The 17,403-nt window shown below is 34.1% G+C and overlaps 1 pseudogene; it reads left to right on the top strand.

The window, feature by feature from the left end:
- Positions 1-5,368: 5,368 nt before the first annotated feature.
- Positions 5,369-17,403, top strand: part of LOC107158242 — a 29,868-nt pseudogene continuing 17,833 nt past the window's right edge.

The raw sequence follows: 17,403 nt of genomic DNA, 5'->3' as shown, positions 1-17,403 counted from the left end.
CTAATTTTTCTAGTGTTTTAAATACAAATGGATGTTGAATTTTGTCAAATGCTTTTTCTGCATCTATTGAAATAATCATATGATTCTTGTCTATAAGTCTATTGATGTGATGAATTAAATTTATTGATTTGTTGATATATTGATATGTTGAACCAACTTTGCATCCCTGGGATGAAACCCACTTGACCATGATGTATTATCTTTTTAATGTTTTTGTATGTAATTTGCCAGTATTTTATTGAGAATTTTTGCACCTATGTTCATCAGTGATATTGGTCTGAAGTATTCTTTTCTTGATGTGTCTTTGGTTTTGATATCAAGGTGATACTAACCTCATAGAATGAGTCTGGAAGGGTTCTCTCCTTTTTTATTTCATGGAATAATTTGAATGGAATTGATGTAAGTTCTTCTTTGAAGGTCTGGTAGAACTTGGCTTAGAATCCATCTGGTCCTGGGCTTTTCTTTATTGATAGCTTTTGATGATTTCCTCAATTTCATTTTCTGAAGTTGATCTGTTTAAATTGTTTATATCCTCCTGGATCAATTTGGGTAGGTCATGTTTCTAGGAATGTGTTGATGTCATCAAGATTTTTCTAGTTTATTGAAGTATAATTTTCAAGTTTCTGGTAATTTCTTTATTTCAATAGTATCTGCCTTGATATTTCCTTTTTCATCAGACATTCTAATAGCTTGAGTTTTCCCTCTTTCTTTCCATTAGCTTGGCTAAGGGTATATCAAATCAATTTTGTTAATTTTCTCAAAACTATTTTTTCCATTGATTTTTTTAATTTTTAATTTTTAATTTGTTTTTTTAGTTATACATGAGAATAGAATATTTTTAATTATTTTTTTTATTTTATGAGACAGTGTAATGCATTAAAATTCTTATAACATATATAGAGCACAATTTTTCATATCTCTGGTTGTATACAAAATATATTCACACCAATTCGTGTCTTCATACATGTACTTTGAATAATGATGTCCATCACATTTCACCATCCTTGATAACCCCCTGACCTTTCCCTTTCCCTCCCACCCCTCTGCCCTATCTAGAGTTCATCTATTCCTCCCATGTTCCCTCTCCCTATCCCATTATGAATCAGCCTCCTTATATCAGAGAAAACATTCAGCATTTGGTTTTTGGGGATTGGCTAACTTCACTTAGCATTATCTTCTCTAACTCTATTCATTTACCTGAAAATGCCATGATTTTATTCTCTTTTATTGCTGAATAATATTCCATTGTGCATATATGCCACATTTTTTATCCATTCATCTATTAAAGAGCATCTAGATTGGTTCCACAATTTAGCTATTGTGAATTGTGCTGCTATAAGTATTGATATGGCTGTGTCCCTGAAGTGTGCTGTTTTTAAGCCCTTTGGGTATAGACCAAGGAGTGGTATAGCTGGGTCAAATAGTAGTTCCATTTCAATTTTTTCAACGAATCTCCATACTGCTTTCCATATTGGCTGCACCAATTTGCAGCCCCACCAGCAATGTATGAGTGTGCCTTTCTCCCACATCCTCACCAACACTTATTGTTGTTTGTCTTCATAATAGCTGCCATTCCGACTGGAGTAAGATGAAATATTAGAGTAGTTTTGATTTGCATTTCTCTAGTTGCTAGTGATGATGAACATTTTTTCATATATTTGTTGATTGATTGTATATCATCTTCTGATGATATACAGGTCCTTTGCCCATTTATTGATTAGGTTTGTGTGTGTGTGTGTGTGTGTGTGTGCTTAGCTTTTTGAACTCAGTAGAATATTTGTAAAAAAAAAAAAGACTTTTCTAGTTGTAAATGTATCTTTTATTATTTATTTATATGTGGTGTTGAGGATTGAACCCACATATGCCAGGTAAGCACTCTACCACTGAGCCACAACTCAGTGAATTTTGACATTTCATATATATATGGAGTATAAATTCCCATTTTTGTGGTTGTACATGATGAAGAGACCCTATGATCATTTATTCACATTTGAACAATGGAAAGTTATATCCAATTTATTCTATTGTCTTTCCATCCCTATTCCCCTTTATTTGCCCTCCATTTGGCCATGTCCAATCCAGTGAACCTCCTCTTCTCCTCCCCTGCCTGTTGTGAGTCAGCATCTACATATCAGAGAGAACATTTGGCCTTTGTTTTGCGGGGGTTGGCTTATTTCATTTAGCATGATAGACTCCAGTTCCATTCATTTACTGGAAAATGCCATAATTTTGTTCTTCTCTAAGACTGAATAATATTCCATTGTGTATACGTACCACATTTTCCTTATCCATTTATCTATGAAGGGCACATATGTTGGTTCCATAGCTTATCTATTGTGAATTGAGCTGCTATAAATACTAAGGTGGCCATACCACTGTAGTATGCTGATTTTAAGTCCTTTGGATATATGCCAAAGAGTGGGATAACTGGGTCAAATGGTGGTTTCATTACAAGTTTTTAATTTTTTTTAATCTCAGTTATATTTATTTTGTCTCTGATTTTAATTATCTTCTGTTTTCTACTGACTTTCATGTTGGTTTATTCTTTTTCTAGGACTTTGAGATGTGATGTTAGCTTATTCATTTGTTATCTTTCTATTCTTATAATGTATGAGTTGAACACTATGAACTTTCCTCTTAGAACAGCCTTTATAGTGTCTCAGAGATTTTGATATGTTGTATTATTATTCTCATTTGCCTCTAAGTATTGTTTTATTCTACCTCTGATTTCTTCTGTTATCCTTTCCATCATTCAAAAGTATATTATTTAGTCTACCGGTGTTAGAGTGGTTTCTATTCTTTACCTTATCATTGATTTCTGATTTCATTCCATGATGATCTGATAGAATGAAAGCTATTATCTCATATCTCTATTTTGTTTATTTGCTAAGATTTTCTTTGTGGCCTAAAACATGTCTATTTTCAAAAATGTCCCATGTGCTACTGAGAAGAAAGTGTATTCAGGCATTTCTGGATGAAATAATTTATATATATATATATATATATATATATATATATATATATATATAGTCTAAATTATTAATTGTATTTTTTAGTTTTGTAGCATCTCTGTTTAGTTTTTGTATGTATGACCTATTTAGCAATGTATGAGGCATGTTAAAGTCACCTAGTATTATTGTGTTGTGGCCTATTTTATTCTTAATATCGAGAAGGGTTTGTTTGATCTATGTAGACACTCCATTGTTTGAGGCATTAATATTTACAATCACTTTTCTTAAGCAGTATAAAATGACCTTTTTTGTCTCTTCTGATTAATTTTGGCTTGAAGTCTACTTTATCTGGTATGAGAATAGTAAGATGTTGTTTTGAGATCCATGTAAATGGTATATTTATTTTTTCCCATTCTTGCACCTTCAGTCTGTGATCCAGAAACAATTTTGAGAAGGAATCTACAAGGAACAGTCTAGGAATTCTGCTTGGAAACCCTCATTAGCCAACTACCTAGCCCCAGGGGATCAGTCATCTAATTAAAGGACTTGCAAAATAAATCCTGACATGAGAACATATCATTTCAGTGATTTCAAAGTAAATGGCATCCCTTGGACTTGTACAGTGCACAACCAGAACAATCATGTATTATCAATTGTTCCCTTCCCATCCAAACCTCAGTTCAAACCACCAAATACATCTTTAGTATATAACATACAGACAGTATTGCTTCAAAAAAAAGTGATAATCTATTGAGACATAAGCATCTTTAAATGTCTAAAAAAGGAAAGGGATCCTTAGGAACAGAACTCTTTCATCTGCATTAAGCCAGCAGTGAAATGACTGCTATTGGAATTCCTGTCGTGATTTTCTCAGATCCCAGCCAATGCTGTCAGTCTTCAGGCCCCTTAACTCTAGCTTCTGACTGATCCCATGACTGTGAACTCAATTAAACTATTTTCTCACTTCATCAGTGCCGCAGTCTGGCTGGGCACAAAATCACGAGCCACCACACAGCTTTGTAGATTCAAACAGCAACTCTTTATTCCCGAACTCACACCAGCCGTATACAAACACGTTCTGGGGAAATCCACGTTCTCTGCCCAAATCCACGTTCTCTGCCCAAATCCACCTCCACTGGGCTTCTGTCTCCCAAAATATACTCTGAATCCCGTGAGAACTCAAGGGGAACTCAGGCAGCAGGATACGCCCTATTCCCAGCAGGAATAATCTTAAACCTTAAACCTGGAACCTAAACTGGGAACGCCCTAAACACGATTATCTTAAACCGGGAACACCCTAATCCGCCTTGGTCCTTGAGCAAGGTCACCTACATTCAATGTCACTGCAACATGGGGTACGCTGGCAAGGAAATTGTCATACCTACTTGGCTAATGGCTCCCAGCACATCAGTAACAATATTTAGCATACTAGACCCTCTTCAAGAAAATAGACAAGTGAGCCTTAAAATTCCTGAAGAACTATCTACTGTGGGCTTCATTAGGTCAAAAAGCCTCATGGAAGAAGAGGACTACAATGAAGAAAATAGCACTAGAGACTGAGGTTGCTAGCAAGATGAAGAGATTGACTCCATCATCCAGCATCTTCTCAACAATTCAGTGGGTTTGATTATGTAGAAGTGATCAACATAAGAATTTTTCACCACTAGATCGTAAGCTGTATTCTGGGACTATTAACCTTATACATCATTGTATCCTCAGGCTTCCAAACACTAGAATATAAAGTGATAGAATTTTTGAAGTTGTTTTGCAGAATAACAAGGTTACCAGTCATGTGATTTTTTCAATCACTCATCCTCCAACCCCAGACTCCAAATCCAGCTTCTTCTCTGTTGTCATTATGTAACTCAGAGACTTCTTTGTCCAAATGATACAGACTGTCCTCTTTAGCTTACATCAACTAATGTTTTTCTCTTTGAAGGTTTTTTGAAAATGATAATGCTATTGATCAATTTCATTGAATATGTGCACAGTACTTTATAATTTATTCTATGATTTAATTAACCATAGATTAAAAATAGTCCATTTATGTAACAAGGGAACTAAACCTCAGAGCAGTTATATAAATCAGCCAAGATTTAATAGGCAGAAAATATTAAGTCAGGGTTAGAACCAACTCTAGATGACCCTAGAGTCTATGTCTTTTATCTTATTAAATATTGCCAGGTACTTGCCTTTGATAAAGGATGTAGAAGACTGGGAAGCTTTTCAACATGCAGGATGAAGTGGTAGATTGTGACTGATGGGCGAAAGAGTTGGAATGGTTGGCAGAGACACTCCTCATCAGGCAGTTACTTTTGTAATGACAACAAAAGATAGGAATGCCTGAGATAAGCCCTGCTCCATCAGTCCATTCTCACTTAGTCATTCTCACATATTTTTTTCTTTGATAATAGGACATGGTCACTATAGCAACTACTTACTTGCCTGAAGTGACTGAAAAAAGATTTTCTTTCAAAAATGTTTCTATATGAATTCCTGAGAATTGGGAAAGAAGTTCTGAATACAGGAGGCTGAAAACATGACAGCTACAAACATGTATCAATATCTTCTCTGAAAAAAAAAAGAATGCTTTTTTTTTCAGAGAAAAAAGAATTCTAATGCTTCTCAGTTTTGCCACAAATTGATTGCATCAGAGTCTTTCTAACTAAATATTAAATTTTCTGTTCTGATGTTTTAATGATCTTTTTAAACATTCTTAGGTTCATGTTGGAGTTACAGCACCAGTCCTCCCAGACAGAGATGAACCCGACACCAGGCAGTTCACAAACTATGGAAAGAAAGCAGAACACATTCATTTCACCCTCAACTATGTACTTGGAAAAATACAAAATGAGTATGGGCCATCAAGTAGGAAATGTGGTTTAGATATCTCATTTTAACAAACATCTCTGTTCACAGTTTTAAGTGCATACACTTTTCAAAACATGCTGTACATGAAAAATTGATACAATTTTTGTCACTTTAAAACAAAAATTAATTAAGCAAAAGAGTTGGCTCTTCTAGACTAAATGCTAACCACAGAGATTTAAATATCTTCTTTAAAGTTCCCTTCCAAGAAGTCCCTATCTTTTACTTTGTCTTTTCTCAGGATTCCATTCAGCACATGTCAGTTTGCAATTTTGTTGAATCTATTTAGTGTCCAGAGCTTCACTCTCTATCCTGTATGAAAAATTATTTCAAGATTCTAGATCAAGAAAATATCCATGAGAGCTTTTCCAATGATTTACTGGTCCTTATTTCTAAGGCCCTTGCTCTCTCTATTCAAATATTCTAGTCACTTATGAGCAGTATCTTTTGGATATCATCATGAAGATGAGTAAACTGAGGGTAATACACCAACACACACACACACACCAGTTCTTCTTTGTCGATTCTTGCCCATGTCCAGTGCAGACGATGGAATTGGGATCCCTCTTTGTGGAGTGGGCTGGCTGTGGAATAAAAGCTAATAAAGAGAAAACAGAAAAAAAAAACAAAAAAAAAAACAGTACTTGGGAAGTAATTTTGAAAATCGGGGCAGGTTGGCTCTTTGACCTTAGGGATTGAGCTTCCACTCTGGAAAGAGATATCAATGGAGCCTACACTTGCTTTATTTTATGGGGGGACATCAAAGGTTTCCAATGGAATGTTTTTTGCCAAATAAGGTAGGAGGTGGACTGTCCAGTTCCCAATGGGTTACGCCCAACTCCAGAGCCACAATAGTTGTCTTACTAGTAAAGCAAAGACAGAGATCTCATGCCTTGGGTGGTCTGGTATGCATGAAAAAGCCAGGATATTTCCCAAGGAAAAATCCTAAGTCCCCATGGCTCAGTATTGAGTAAAGACCCCCTCAAGTAGCTCATGAGTGGCTTTCCCACAGTCTTATAGCACCCTTTAATACTAAAGACTGGCATGGGTATTTACCCAGAAAACTAAAATAATAATAATAATAATAATAATAATAATAGAATCATGCCCTCAACTATAAATCCATTCTTGCAACCTAAGGCTCCTATCATACCCTGTTTTTCTCTAAGACCCTCTATTTCCACACTTTCCAACTGACAACTGCTGCATCCCAAAGAGCTTTCAGAAAGATCTCAAGTCTAAGGTGTTATGCCATATATTATTTTCAGATCAGAAATTGCAAAATTGCAAATAATCTTTAAAAGAAAAATAATAGAATTATTATATTCTACAGTCATTAGTATTTAAACAGCTAAAAAGTGAGGTATTAACCCTGAGCAATGATTTCTGGATGAATGACACTGTAATAATTGATAGCACTGTGGAAAAGGACACATTCTTCTTGTCATATGGGACACACTCCCAGTATTTCTCCATGGAATCCCAACAGAATACTAAGGTAAGCTTTCACACAGGACACTGTTTCAAAAATGACCTAAGTATTTCAAGAAGAGGATGAGTAAGCAATTGACTTGTAAACTTTTTAAAAATTTTGTCAGAAAATAAAAATAAATTGTTAATGTCATACATGTGATTTTCAAATGTCTATGTTGCAATAATTATATTCACAATTATTTTTCATATGTCATCCTAAGAATTTTATGAGAGGAGAAAAAAAACAGAACTTAAGTGGGAGTAAGAAAAAAATAAAATAAAATGGTAAAATACAAGTTGCCCAAAGAGTTTTAAAGAGTAAATGTGGAGAGAATCGTTTGAACTGGCACACTTTGCTAAAATTTCCTTCCTAATTAATCCCAATTAGAACCATGAAATGTTACTCTTAAAAGAGTAAGACCTAAAAAGAGTAAGACCTAAACATTGGCACCTTTCAAGATATGCATTTCCAACCAGAAATTTCACCAGGTGTATACACTATGCATGACATTAGTTGAGGTTATATAACTGAATTTGCCTTAGTTCTCATTATGGGATATTATAAAATGCCTCAAAAATCTGTTTGGAATATTACTCAGCTTTAAAGAAAAGTAAAATTATGGAATTTGCCAGTAAATAGTTGGAGTTGAAGAATATCATGCTAATCAAAATAAGCCAATCCCACAAAACCAAAGGCCAGAAAGTTTTCTCTAATATGTGAATGCTAATTCACAATAAGTGTGGGGCACTAGGGAAGAATAGCATTGCCTTAGATTAGGTAGAGGGAAGTGATGGGAGGGGAGGAGAGGCAATGTGGAAATAGGAAAGAGTAGAATGAAGCAGACATCATTACTGTATGTATATATGTGACTGCATGACCAATATGATTCTGCAACATGTACACTCAGAAAAATGAGAAATTATATCCCATCTATGTATGATATATCAAAGTGCATAAATGCATACTGTCATGTATAACTAATTAACATGAATTAAAAAATTTAAATCACAATGTCTAAACACACACCATAAAAAAAGGAACAAAAGTAAATTTAGATAGTGAAAAATACAATGTATTTTGGTCATTTAGTTTTCATAAACAGAATGAAGTCGACATAAAAAAAAGAGTCAGTAAAAACAAACATTATTTACAGGAATATTAGAGAGGAAAAAGGAAAAAAATGTTTAAAAAACTGACCAAAACCTCAAGGAACTGTGGGACATACCAAAAGATCTAAGATTAGTGAGTTTAACTCCAATTAAGTATAGAAGTTTAAATATGCATATTGTAATCCTCATAGTAACCACTAAAACAAAACAAAACAAAAAGATATAACCAAAAAGTCAATAGATAAAATAATATGATTTTTTAAAAAGCCAAATCATCCATTAGAAGGCAGAAAAGGGAGAAAGGGAACAAACCAACCAGGAAAAAAAAAAAAGCATAAAAAATATTAGTACTCCTGAAATCCAGCCATATCGATAATTACATTAAGTGTTAATCAGGCAACATAAAATACTACTTGCAAGTCAAATCCAGCCTGCTACCTGTTCTTATAAATAAAATTTTATTGGGACACACACACAAAAAAAATCTATTTGGTCCCTCAGAAGATTTTTTTTTCAAATTGCATAAGGAAAACAGAAAATAGCTTCATAGCAGAAACATATCATATTGCCACTGAAACTATTAAGTAACAGTCTTAAAGCAAAAGCAAACCCAGAAATACTGTGATAGTAACTTCACATGCAACAAATTCTTCTGTGCTTTCCAATTGCAGCAAATGCTAATTTGAACAAAGACACAGTTTCACCAGCCCAGTGATCACCATCATCAAAAGAGTCCAGATAAGGAGGGTGAAGCACAAGCAGACAGATGGGATTAACCCAGGCCTCTGGAAGAAAAAGGGTGAGAAACAAGAGTAACTCCCAACAGCTAGAACAAAGACTGAGTCTTGAGAGCCAAAGCCAGTCAGAGCTGCTGCAAGAGAGAGGGCACATGGCTGGGATATCAAATACAAGATCTTAATGTAGGAAACAAGGAACTATGCCAGCCATCTCTGTCTCCCCTTCTTTGTATGGGTTTGTAGTGCTTAAAAACCTATTTCCAGAATCTGTATTGTTCTCTGAACTGAACCTTCTTGTAAGAGGTAATTGAGCAAGAAAATAAGCAATTACACACAACTGAATTGTAACAGATTTCTATCAGTACCTTTCCCAATATAATTTACTCTGTCATTTTATAATACTGTCTAAAACTAGAGTTGGCAAATTGTTCCTAGGTGCACCTCAATATCTTCTTTCGGTATAAGAATATTTCCACAACTATCCTTTGGTTTTTTTCCCTTTCCATAAAACCATCTATACCACATTAATTATCTCTCTTACTTCATTCCTTAGCATTTTACCAGATGAATATTTAGCTAATCGGGAAATAGCTAGTTTGAAATGCCTTTACCTCAGAAAGCATTACTGATTAACAATGGCTTAGAGCAGGCATTCTCAAACTTCAGTGTTAAAGGGAATCATCAGGAGAGTTTGTTAAAACACAGAATGCTGAGGCCCTTCCCATGGTAGTCTGAGAGATTTACATGTATAAACATCTCTAGATTTTTAGAGAAACCAGTATTACTGGTCCAAGGACCTCATTTTAATTCCTTTAGTTAAAATGTAAAGCCTCCTTGGAAATGTGTTTTGCAATTTCAAAGGTGACTCCAAAACTAGTGTTATCGAGAAGCTCTTTATAAACATAATCACTTCCCGATGATGGGTTTGAATGTGTAAGTTGGGGATGAACATGAAAGAGTTGAAGTACGGTTTTGTAGAATAAATAAAAGTTATTTGGGGTTCCAGGAATTTAGCAATCCAAGAAAAAAGAACAGAATAAAGGAAAGAGGGTGATGGACACTAAGAAAGAAAGGGTCAACAAGCCATTTTTAATGGTGGGGTGTATCAAAAATGTAAAAATATGTGATTTCACATTGTTCCTTGTGTTGGTGTATTTGGTTTTGGTTCACTGTATTGCTTTAATCTGGCAAAAACAAAGCACAGCCATCTTCTTTCAGAGTCTGGAACTAATTTGGAAATAGACATAGGAGTCATGACCGAAACATTAGTTGTATATATAGTGAAGTTCAACTAACAAGTGTGGTTTGATCTAAAGCCACAGTTGGGATATCTAATGTTTTTCCTCATGTCTGGAAATCAGACAAATCCTCCTTTTATTACCCCAAAGATATTGTCTGAAAGACAGATGCTCATCTCACTAGGCACAAAGGGAATCACAGCTCACATTAATTAGAATCTGATGGTAGGGAAAGAAAAACTGGTTTCCAGATCTGCCTTTTCTTCAAAAGGACAGTACCCTGACCATGTGTGCTCAGCCCAAGGAATCCAGAGCAGAATGCACACACTGAGGATGGGAAGATCAAAAAGAAGGAGGAAGAAACTAAACTTCCTAGATAAATTTCAACCCATTTATATCCCAGGTTCTGCGCTAATGGCGAGTAACTTATAATAACTGAAATCTAGTATCACCTTCAGAAAATGTGTAAGGGTGAGCAACTAGGCTTTGCAAAAAGAAACTCTTCCCATTTTTTCTTAGAAATATGATTCCTTTAGGAACAGAAATGAAATAATAGACCACATGCCTACCTAAATAATAATATAAATATTCCTATCATAATGAAAGAAAGTGGCTATTACTCTTCTAACATGTGACTGACCCATAATTTTAAAATCCTATGACAAAAGATCCTTCTATTATCATGGTAGTCAGTTCTGACTCGACTTGGAGAATTCAGTGTTGTTCATCTGAAGACCCAGAAAGCCTGGAATGGGATGGTAAAAAGAAAAAAAAAAAGACAGAAAATTAGCACTCCATTTTATGTACTTGGCATTTTCATTCTCCCTCTGAGTAATAAGTAAGGAACTTCTCTCATGATAAATTTAACATGGAAAAGTACAAATACGTTTATTTTGTGACTCTTGAAAAAAAGTTATTGAGTCAATAAAATGTCTGTTAGAGCTACAAAGGGAGTAGAAGAGAGAATTATTAACCCAGTAAAGATAAGTTCTCCTAAGATCTTAAATGTTAACCCAAAATGTCAATACTGTATGACAGAACCAAAATCAGTTTTCAGTTCTTTATAAATTCACACACATTAATTATACATATTAATGGGATTCACTGTGATATTTCCATATACACACAAAGATTACATTAATCATATGAAAACAATTATTAATTTAACTTTATATATTGATTTCCTTTTTGAGTTATGATCTGAAAACTAAGTCTAATATAACCATACTTGAAGTTGAAAGATTATGCATAATAAAGGTTTTATTTAAGAATAGTGCATAGTAATTATATTTGAAAAAAAATGAAACATTTACCAATTTTGCATTTTTGCACTTATAAACTTAAAGATACTATTAAAAGTGATATAAAAATTTGTACAAATAAATCTGAAATTTGTGTATGATATTCAAGGACACAGGAAGGATTGTAGCAAAATAATCTCAGCATTAAATACATCAAATACCCCAATCTGGTGTAGAATTAGAGAGGAAATAAAAATTGAAATTCACCTTAAAAACTCTGTGGAAACAAATGTTAAGTATATAGGTTGAATAAAAGAGACTATTGACACTGCTATACTAAAACTTGTAGGATGTGGCCAAAAATAGTAGTCAGTGTACTTGTTTTAACCTTATTTCTAAACAACAATAAAACAAACAAAAATAAATTAGCTAAGCAATTAACTTGGTAAAGCAGCTAGAGAATTGTATTAGAAACCAAAAAGTAACAAAATAAATGACTAATAATAAAAGAAGAAATTAATGAAATGCAAGTGATACCAATAACAACCAAAAGCTGCTAAATAATCTTAAATGTAATTCCTAGGACTAGTAAAGGTATGGGAAAAGTTTCCTTACATTTTATAATCCCCTGAACTGGAAACCTGAATGCAGAGAAATATTCATCAATAATGGAATTCTTCAATTATAGTTAAACTATATTGTAAAATTGTTTTCAACATTTAAGAAAACGGAGATGATTGTATTTGTACCACCATGGACTAAGTCATGCATACACATTGCCAACCTCAGGCACACTCCTGTACCCACGGTACAATTTCTCTATTATTATCTTTAAATCAATTCACTTTAAGAGAAAAAAAAAAACAAACTTGATGTCATTTTATCTGTGGAAACACAAGTTTGATATGTTAGATACATTTTTTTTTGTCATGCATGAAAATGAATCCCCAACAAATGACATTTTCAAAACTCTTCCTTGTCCCAGTCATAGCAAGGAGACCCAGGCCTCTCCAATGTATAAGATTGTATAAGTTATCTTTCTTCCAAGTGATCTAGTCTATGTTATGCTTTCTATTGAGTTTTTTATTTTATTATATCCTTCATTTCAAAGATTCCTGACTGGTTGTTTTCAGAGTCTCTACCTCTCTCTTGAAGTAATCTTTTGCTACCTGTATTTGCTCTCTTATCTCATTGTTGGAATGATCAATTTTTGCCTGTATTTGCCCATTTAGGTCATTCTTTAATTCACAGATCATTTTAATTATGAACTTTCTGAACTCCTTCTCTGACATTTCATCAACTTCACTGTCTGTGGGTTCTGTTATTATAGTGTCCTGGTTTGTTTGGGGCACTTTCCTCCCTTGTTTTTTTATGTTGTCTATGTGTCTTCCTTTCTTGCAGTGTGGATCTAAGATAGTGCATTTTCTTTCCTATATTCCATGCAGATTGTCTCACTTTGATGTTAGGCTTCCAGACCCTCCTGGTGTCCCTCAATGAATGCTACTACATCCTGTATCTGGGTCCTGTGCAAGTTAGTGTGGGTGATCTAGGCTTCTGGGCTTGACCTCCCTCTATGGTCTGCTGGTCAGAAGGGGTGGTCCTTCGTCAGAGGCTAGACTCTGGTGGGTGTCTGCCCTGCCAGGGGAGGAGTGGACAGGGCCTGCTGTGAGCCTGGGACCCGTACAGGTTGGTGTGGGTGGATCTGGGCCAGGGCTTGACCTCCTGAGATGAGATTTTCATTTCTAATAAGCTCCCAGGAGATGTTCATCCTGATGATTCAAAATGATATTTTGAGTAGCAAGGACAAAATGAAAAAACATGAACTCTATATAATACTGATATTTTCACCTGTTTTCAGATCTCATGTGGTAAATTTACAATACAAAAGCATACTTCAAAACAGAACAGACTATATTTCTGACCTCTCCTTTTTTTTAATCTCCATTTTCTCAGAAGTTTTGTTCTTTTGCTGTTGTTTTTTCCAGGGGTGGGAGGCGGGGGGCTGGCTGGTTGGTTTTGGTTTTGGGTTTTGTTGTTGTTGTTGGTACTAGGTATTTAACCCAGGGTTGCTTTGCCACTGAGATACATCTCCAGCCCCTTTTTATTTTTTATTTTGAGACAAGGTCTAAGTTGCTGAGGCTGGGTTTGAACTTGTGATCCTCCTGCCTCAGCTTCCCAAGTCCTTAGGGTTATAGGCATGGGCCACTGCACCCAGATCCTGAGAAGTTTTTACTTATCATGGCTAATGCAAAATTCCCCTCACTTGTTTTCCTTCCTGCAACTTACACTGTTGATTTATTTATATCCTTCCATCCACTGAGTTCTTTAGGGGAAAAAAATGTTTGAATTTTCTCATCTCTAAGCAGTTCCAAGCCAAGGACTGTATCTTACTCATCTTCATATTTTCTGGTGCCTAGTGCCATGCTAAATATAAAGTTAATAATAATAGTAATTGTTACATAATGCAGGTTAACGATGTATTAAATTTTGAATGAATCATTTTATTTCCACATCACTGTAATTATATATAATCTATAGTAGTGTTTATCCATCTTTTTATCATCTTTACTCATGTAATTGAACTTTCTTATGCAATTTTTCCTAATGTCCCTTATGACATTTTACTGTCCCAGAAACACTATATAACTGTTTACACTGTTAGCTTTGGGCTTAGGATCCTGAGACTCACATCATTGTAATATCTGACTTTTTACCCCCAAGAACAAATTTTGCCCCATTAAAAACATTACTATTCCCTTGAGAATGCATTTTAGCATAAGAAATAGTGGCATAGAAAAGTAATTTGTTCAAGAACACAATTAAAAGTGGGCAATAAAATTTGGATAAATAAAATAATAAATGAATAATTAGGTGGATAGATATAAAGATGAATAATGCAAAAAGAATGTTGCCTTTCCTGACCTGAACAAACTTACAAACTATGTTGTAGATGTTAGTCTCTCCTAATATATGGCTACAAATGCCTGAAGAACAATCTTTTGGGGTCCATGAAAATACTCAAAAAAATGTTTTCTTTATCAAACTTGTGTAATTAAAAAATAGTGATATGCTGTATTTTGTAATAAACTGTAATGTCATATGATATAGTATTTTAAAAACATTAAATGTTGACAGTTAAATATTTAACAGAAAAAATTGTCACCTGATATAACTGTATATTTGAAAATGTTTTCCCACAGGTAGAGTGTTGGTTCATGAGTGGGCCCATCTCCGCTGGGGAGTATTTGATGAGTACAATGAAGAGAAGCCTTATTACTTCTCCAAGTCAAAAAAAATTGAAGCAACAAGGCATGGATACTCAAATTCTTTGATGACCTGAGGTTTTTAACTGGTCTTATTTTCCTTTCTTTGACTTTTTTCAAATGACATTCATGTTTGCCCCAATATGTAATAATTGAAGTTTTTATTTCTTAAAATAACTTTTATATATATATATATATTTATATATATATATATATATATGTGTGTGTGTGTGTGTGTGTGTGTGTGTGTGTGTATAATTGATGTTTTCATTTCCTAAAATAACTTATATATATAAATAAAAACATTAATTAATGTATGTGTATATATACAGAATCTACAAATCTCATATACATACATAAGTGTATTATTGTGTGTGTGTCTGTGTATATATAGTTTAAAGCAGCTGATTGTCTAATTAAAGTTCACATAACTTCCAGAGCATTTGTAGACAATTTGACATATTTTGCACCTCTCTACCATAGCTGTCAGAACTCAGACTGAAGTTATGCACTAGATAGATAGACTTACCATATGTTGGGAGATCAAAGTTATTCCTATTATATAAGAATAAATAAAAATGGTTAAGTACTGCTAAATGTGGACTGAGTTAGAAACCAAACAGCTTTAAGGAGCCAAATAGGAACTTCTTAGGTATTTATAAAGGTCATTTTAGAACTTCAACCTAGCATCATAGGTAATAATAGACTATCCTCTTGATTCTTATATTGAAAGAGCAAAATGATTGGGGGAATCCTCTTAAAATTGGGTGCCATTAACTTCATGAATGTCATAAGTCTTCCTGGGGCTAGGGATTTATCATAATGAACAAACTGAAAGGTACAGGATTTCAACAAAGACCTTTCCTCTACTCCATTGCATCAGTTTTCAGGGGAATATTTTTAAAAGTATTACATTGATTACATTTGTTTATGTCATATTCCTCCTAAATATCTAGTTCCTACTGCAGAATATTCATCATGATTGTTCATACAGATCCACCAAGTTTTGGGCAATGGAAGCATACATATTAGGACACTCACTAAATGACAATGAAATCCAGTCATCATTTCCAATTTGAACTGGAGCCTATGGAAAAGATGAGATACAGTTACATCCCAGTATATTTGCTATAATCACTATCACTTGTGGCTGATTCCATGCAATAAACATGTGTCTAAAATGCCTCCATAATTTTTATTGTATCATCCTTCTTGACAGCACCTCACTGTCTTCTCACAGTCACATTTCCCTTTGGATAAAAATTCTCCTTGAATAATCGAAACACTTGTGGCTATGTCATGACATATCCCTCTGGAAAAGTCTCTTTTAAAAAGAAATCTACAAATAACTTAAAATTAAGGTGATATCCAGAGTGATTGGTTTTCTAATCCCCTCATCCAGGTGCCTGACTTACCAACATAAGGCCAGCAGGAAAGAGATCTGGGAGAGGGGAACTTCTAGCCATTAGTGCAAACAAGATAGCAGCAACTAATCCCATAAAGAACTCAGCCATTTCATCTATCAAGAAGTCCTACCAAAAATTTCCCTCTGCAATATCTGGAAAATAGATAATTGCTTTGATAGGAACTTTTAATTCTTTAAAGCAAAATAGGATGTATACAGTATACAATAAGAAGAAAAACTATGATCATCATAAATACAACCTGTAAAGATTTTTTTAAGCTAATGACTAAATTGCCTCAAAGATTAATTGTCAAATATTCTCAGGTGTTCCACAGGTATCACCGGCAGAAATAGAGTTTATAAGTGTCAAGGAGGCAGTTGTGTAAATATACCATGTAGAATTAATTATACAACAAAATTGTATGAAAAGAACTGTCAATTCTTACCTGATAAAATTCAAACAGAAAAAGCATCCATAATGTTTACGCAAAGTATCGATTCTGTAAGTATGCCAATACCTAAAATATTATAAGAATTTATAATCAAAGAACATATATTTTAAAAACATCTCTACAGGTGAACTAAGGGATTAAATGTATTAGTATTAATAAAAAGCTCTTTTAACATTGATGGGCACATGGTAAGCTCTTGGTTTTAGTTATTATCATTATAATTATTGAAAATGTGCCTTATAATTTTTATTGAATAAGTCATATTTTATTAAAAAAACAAAATTGCCTAAGAGATTGACATTTGGTTGATTTACAGATTTTCAAATGCATAAAATATTTTTTCATTATATTAACCTCCCAGGTTGTTGAATTCTGTAATGCAAAACACCATAACCAAGAAGCTCCAAGCCTACACAATATAAAGTGCAATTTCAGAAGTACATGGGAAGTAATCAGCAATTCTGAGGATTTTAAAAACACCATGCCTATGGTGGCACTGCCCCCTCCACCTGCCTTCTCATTGCTGAGGATCAGTGAAAGAATTGTGTGTTTAGTTCTTGATAAGTCTGAAAACATGAAGGTAAGTTTCATAAGATTGAATAGATAAGAACCCTCTGAGCTCTTCCTGTACATGGGTTATTCTAAATTGCACAATGACAAAAAGT

The sequence above is a fragment of the Marmota marmota genome, unplaced genomic scaffold, assembly GCF_001458135.2.
Source record: "Marmota marmota marmota unplaced genomic scaffold, marMar, whole genome shotgun sequence".
Taxonomy (NCBI): domain Eukaryota; kingdom Metazoa; phylum Chordata; class Mammalia; order Rodentia; family Sciuridae; genus Marmota; species Marmota marmota.
This window is presented reverse-complemented; position numbering and strand designations above follow the sequence as displayed.